We start from the raw sequence: 6526 nt of genomic DNA on the forward strand, positions 1-6526 counted from the left end.
GTTCGTTTGTTCCTTCCAATTACGTAATCCTGCCACCAGATGGTTCCTACTACAAACAAATCCCGCCTTGACCTGACCGCATGATACATCGGCCAATGCTCTAATCCACTATATTACGAGATGGGATTTGTGTGTATGGCACAGTAGCTTAGTGCAAGAATCCATAAAATGTGAGCCGGATTTGCTGGTGGGGTCCAATATTCAGGTATTAGGGATCGAATTTGGAAACATCTATACTTACCTGGACGTGTCGAATAAATGAATGGATGCATATATACAGGGTGTAAAGGAAGATGACCTGCAACGAGCCTGAGGAACTCAGACAGGAGAAACAAGAGGAGTAGGGCAGTGAGCGTCGTTTTTGTTTACTGTATAGATATTTTCAATGTTTACTTGGTTTATATATATAACTGTGTTAATATTGCATAAATGAAGCTGTAAATGGCAATTCTTCTGGTCATTATAGAAATTTTTTCATACATGACAGACAAAATCTGACTTCAGATCCTTCAACAGAAGCCAACAATTAATCAAAATCGATAGGCAAAATCTGACTTCAGATCCTTCAACAGAAGCCAACAATTCATCAAAATCGATAGGAAAAATCTGACTTCAGATCCTTCAAAAGCAGCTAACAATTAATCAAAATCTATAGGCAAAATCTGACTTCAGATCCTTCAACAAAAGCCAACAATTAATCAAAATCGATAGGCAAAATCTGACTTCAGATCCTTCAACAGCAACTAACAATTAATCAAAATCTGTAGGCAAAATCTGACTTCAGATCCTTCAACAGAAGCCAACAATTCATCAAAATCGATAGGAAAAATCTGACTTCAGATCCTTCAACAGCAGCTAACAATTAATCAAAATCTATAGGCAAAATCTGACTTCAGATCCTTCAACAAAAGCCAACAATTAATCAAAATCGATAGGCAAAATCTGACTTCAGATCCTTCAACAAAAGCCAACAATTAATCAAAATCGATAGGCAAAATCTGACTTCAGATCCTTCAACAAAAGCCAACAATTAATCAAAATCGATAGGCAAAATCTGACTTCAGATCCTTCAACAGAAGCCAACAATTAATCAAAATCGATAGGGAAAATCTGACTTCAGATTCTTCAACAGAAGCCAACAATTAATCAAAATCGATAGGCAAAATCTGACTTCAGGTCATTCAACAGAAGCCAACAATTAATCAAAATCGATAGGCAAAATCTGACTTCAGATCATTCAACAGAAGCCAACAATTAATCAAAATCGATAGGCAAAATCTGACTTCAGATCATTCAACAGAAGCCAACGATTAATCAAAATCGATAGGCAAAATCTGACTTCAGATCATTCAACAGAAGCCAACGATTAATCAAAATCGATAGGCAAAATCTGACTTCAGATCCTTCAACAGAAGCCAACAATTAATCAAAATCGATAGGCAAAATCTGACTTCAGATCCTTCAACAGAAGGCAAAAATTAATCAAAATCGATAGGCAAAAGTTGACTTCAGATCCTTCAACAGAACCCAACAATTAATCAAAATCGATAGGCAAAATCTGACTTCAGATCATTCAACAGAAGCCAACAATTAATCAAAATCGACAGGCAAAATCTGACTTCAGATCCTTCAACAGAAGCCAACAATTAAAATCGACAGACAAAATCTGACATCAGATCCTTCAACACAAGTCAACAATTAATCAAAATCGATAGGCAAAATCTGACTTCAGATACTTGAATTGAAGCCAACAATTAATCAAAATCGACAGGCAAAATCTGACTTCAGATCCTTCAACAGAAGCCAACAATTAAAATCGACAGACAAAATCTGACTTCAGATACTTCAACATAAGTCAACAATTAATCAAAATCGACAGGCAAAATCTGACTTCAGATCCTTCAACAGAAGCCAACAATTAATCAAAATCAACCTTCGATATTAAAAGCCTTTTACCAAAATTTAATTTCTTAATCCTGTCATTATTATTATTATTATTATTATTATTATTATTATTATTATTATTATTATTATTATTATTATTATTACTATTACAAACCAGAATGTGAACATGTGCTGTATTTCTGATTTCAAATGTGAACGCTGCACATGCTGGATTTCAACCCCACTGTAGTTTTGTGGTGAATATGCATAATGATGTGCCCTTCTCCGTGCTGGATGTATCAGAATCCAGGTTTTCCTGCTCTTCTATAGAATATTGTCTGTCCTTACAGAATCTGTGCTGCATAATTTGCATCGCCTTTCTGCAGCCGCATTGTGAGCAGATGGAAGCGCTTAAAAAGACTCACTCAGTTGTTCGCCGCTCTTCTAGTGACGCACAATGCACAGCATGATCGCGGATTATGCCGCTCGTTCCGTTTCCCTCGCACTGACTTGTGGGTTCTGCGATATGAAATGCTGGCTGGAGAGTTTTCTGGCTTTCGTGTGAACACAAAACAGACGTAGCCAGGCCAAGAGATTTAAAACTCTTTCTTCAGAACATAACAGTGTTCCGCATACATTGATTACATATGCAGTGGAAAAATAGGATTGTATTCAAGACAAAGACAAATTAATTTTTATTTCAGACTAGCCGTACCCGTGCGCTCCGCCGCACCCGTTAGAAATAAATATAAAATAATTACATAATTAAAATAGGACATTTGATCCAGGGGACATTCGTGTTTGATAGAAGGATAAATCGTTTAATATGTTACTTAATTTAAATTGTATTTAAATAATTAAGATGCGATCGTTTTCGTCCAGAGACACTCATTTGGTGCAATGACAATTCCTTTAACATGTTTCTTAATTGTTATTACATGCAACCATAGTTTAATGAACATTGACGTCATTTAGATATAATGTGTATACTTTATTTTACTTGCTATATGTTTCCATTGAATTATGGTAATAACTTGATTTTAACCCTTGTTTTCTACGTGTTCAGTAAATGGCGCTTGACCCACTATGGTTCTGAACCCTTCAAATAACTTATATTATATTATATTACATTATATTACAGTATATAAAAAGTGTGTTGATAAACGTGATAACGGATGTACTCGGATAAGTAAGTTTTTAATTTGTTATGGGGGCTCTTGAATCTCAGGAGGAACAACTTTTACAACAGCGCAACATAATCTTCTTGGCTCATTACCCAATTTTTTTTGCATTGCATTTAATGCATATATATTTTATGTATTTTAACACGATTCAATTGAGCATAGTTAAAATTTGGATTATAAAATAATGGATTGCTAAGCTAACGTACTATTACTGCATACTAAATCAATACACTCTCGTTGTTCGTTAATTCTCTGAGATTAAAATGAATTTGTACATAAACATTATTTTAAGAAATACAGGAAACGAATATACAGAATAGGCTATCAACTTTTCTGTGCATAAGAAGCTATTTTAATCCTACCTGTCCTCGATTCACTCAGACGTTACTGTAATAACATTATAGCATTATGTCCACATAGAGAAACTACACTTTCTAATGGTGAAATAATTATTAATTATACAAATCGGTTAATTTAGCTTCCGATACTACTTCATACAAACACAGAAACATTCTCTGTACGCTATGTTTCATAGCTTTCGATTGCTGTTGTCCAAGGCCCCTTATAGACGAAGTCATTTTTTTTTTCATTTCATTACACCGCCTTAGATGGCGTTGTTATTGTAATTTTGAAACTCATTTATCTCATTAAATATCAGTCCTATCAAAATTTAGCATAGAATAAAACTTATCGGAAATTAGTTTTAAAGAAACTTTTGTCATGTAATATTTTTCACGAAAATTAATAATAAGGGAGATATTTCGATTTATTTAATTCAAGCCCCCTTATAACCCTCATTTTAAGTAAAACATTTTGAATGTCATGTAGCCTAAATTCTAAGTTACAACGAACTTAATTTATGTTCCAATTTTCATATAAATCGGTTCAGCCATTATCGTGTGAAAAGGTAACAAACATCCAGACAGACATACAAACAAAAATGTCAAAAAAGCGATTTTCGGTTTCAGGGCGGTTAATTATATATGTTAGGACCAATTATTTTTGGAATATCGAAAATTACCAGAAAAATGTCGGCTACAGATTTATTATTAGTATAGATTTAGCTATCAATTGTTAATTGTTTGGCGGCGGGGATCTCCGCCTGACCTACGCACTCCGCCTTAGGTCTGGTTTCAATGTTGTTATAGTAAATACATGCCAGTAGTTTACATAGGTTTTAATTAGCCCTTCAGCCACATTTCAGAATGGCCTTTGTATAAGTAGACTGCTTGCAGCCATAATTTACATGTTACTTGCAACATAAACTGTAAATTAATTGAAATATTTTGTTAGCTATTCCACCAGTTTATTACTTGTTACAGAGTTGTATTACCACATTTTTTTTACTTGGTTATTAACGACGCTGTATCAACTGCTAGGTTATTTAGCGTCGATGAGATTTTTGATAGCGAGATTACATTTGACGAAATGAAATCGAAGATTCGTCATAGATTACCTGACATTAATAATAATAATAATAATAATAATAATAATAATAATAATAATAATAATAATAATAATAATAATAATGTTTTATTTTCGCTGGCAGAGTTAAGGCCATAAGGCCTTCTCTTCCACTCAACCAGCCTTAATCAATACAATACATATTGTAAATTTATTCCAACTCAACAATGTAACTTTTATTCAAAGCAACAATAATTATCACTCTCTACAATTTAATTTCACTCCCGTCAACAATGGGATTTGCTCTCCACACAGTAACACAGTATTCGTTAGTGCACTCCACTGACGACAATGACAATTGGACTCTTACGAACAACAATGAACTGTTAATCTTAATTAATATTCACAAAGCACTATTTACAACACAGAACTGTCAGTTCTCAGTTCACAGCTCGTTTGTCTTGGCTAGTTCTTCTAGCTCAGTCACTCGCGTTCACAGAATCTCGAACCCCAGACCTTCAGAGACGATCCGCTGAACTTTGAACTCAGGTCCCCCAACTGCGGTCCACTGCACTCCACCGGGCTTCAGGCTCCACAGTTACGGACACAACTCAAGTCGCGCTCTGGTCTCGAAGCTGGCTTCACTGCTACACAAGACTGATTTACTGACTGACTGAATCAATCACTGTCCCGAGTTCACTCGCGTGCGTAATTTATACTCACACCACAGTTTCTGGAAAGTACGAGTTCTCGATATTTCGTCGCGCGTCCAGATAGCACTCCAGAGAAAGCACTCGAACAATCCGGACCCCTCCTCTCCGCCGCGATCGCTCTTTCCCCTTTCTTCTCTCCGCAAGCACCAGGTGCGCGCGCAACCCGCCCGAAACACGGACGACTTAGCCTCTCCTCTCCGCCGCGCGCCGTCTCCCCAGTGCTCCGTGGAGCCCGTGTCGACTCGCGCGCGACCTGCTCTCTTGCGGGAAGCGTGTTCGAGTCTCGAGGTGGCTGTCAAAATATTTAAATTACAAATATTTACACTACACTTAAAATATTCTCCAGCAATATTCTTCAGTTTTAACGACTAGCAGACTACATATTTATTTAAATTTAAATAAACCTATAAGGTAAAGTAATAACTTAATTTATGAGCTAATTTAATTCAATCAATTATAATTAATTTAATATTTGAGATAGCTAGTAAAATGATGAAAATTAATTTAATATAAGCTTACTAGAACTATGTTACAGGGAGAGAAAAAATATATATGTATAAATCTAAAATATATTTCTATAATGAGAATATTAATGTAATTATTTTAATGTACCGAAGTACATATGATATTTCTATGCAGATATTCTGCGTCATCATACGATAAAAGAGTAATGGATGATGACGCAGAATATCTGCATGGAAATATCATATGTACTTCGGTACATTAAAATAATATATATGATATGCGTAAATAACTTCGTGATTTAAGACGGCGCTTATTCCGTCGGATCCCGGCCAACTAGTCATTCATATCGAGTGCACCTCAGCACATGTCTGGACTTCGGTCCTGCGTTCATAGACATCTATGACGTAGTGCAGAGGGCGGCCACTAGAGGGAACCCAAGAGTTGGAGCTTAATCTGAGACGATTCGAACCGGCGTCGGGGTTGTATCCGGTGTGGCTTAGTGGATAAAGCATCAGCATGTAGAGCTGAAAACCCGGGTTCAAATCCCGGCGCCGGAGAGAATTTTTCTCCGTTCCATTACTCTTTCATCGTATGATGACGCAGAATATCTGCATGGAAATATCATATGTACTTCGGTACATTAAAATAATATATAATTTAATTTAATATAAGCTTACTAGAACTATGTTACAGGTAGAGAAAAAAATATATATGTATAAATCTAAAATATATTTCTATAATGAGAATATTAATGTAATTGCCATTAGAGGTTTTGTAAATATATTTAGAGAAATTAATGATAATAATAATAATGGACAGATGTTAGTTTCATTATAAGTAACAAATATTAATCAGCAATTAATCTGTTACATTCTC

General features: G+C 35.4%; 1 non-coding gene across 1 annotated transcript; it reads left to right on the plus strand.

Annotated features, from left to right (window-relative positions):
* The first annotated feature begins 6135 nt into the window (after positions 1-6135).
* Positions 6136-6207, plus strand: TRNAY-GUA (transfer RNA tyrosine (anticodon GUA)). Its single transcript has one exon. It is a non-coding gene; the product is annotated as a tRNA-Tyr (tRNA).
* Positions 6208-6526: the final 319 nt, after the last annotated feature.

The sequence above is a fragment of the Periplaneta americana genome, chromosome 13 (assembly GCF_040183065.1).
Source record: "Periplaneta americana isolate PAMFEO1 chromosome 13, P.americana_PAMFEO1_priV1, whole genome shotgun sequence".
Lineage (NCBI taxonomy): Eukaryota > Metazoa > Arthropoda > Insecta > Blattodea > Blattidae > Periplaneta > Periplaneta americana.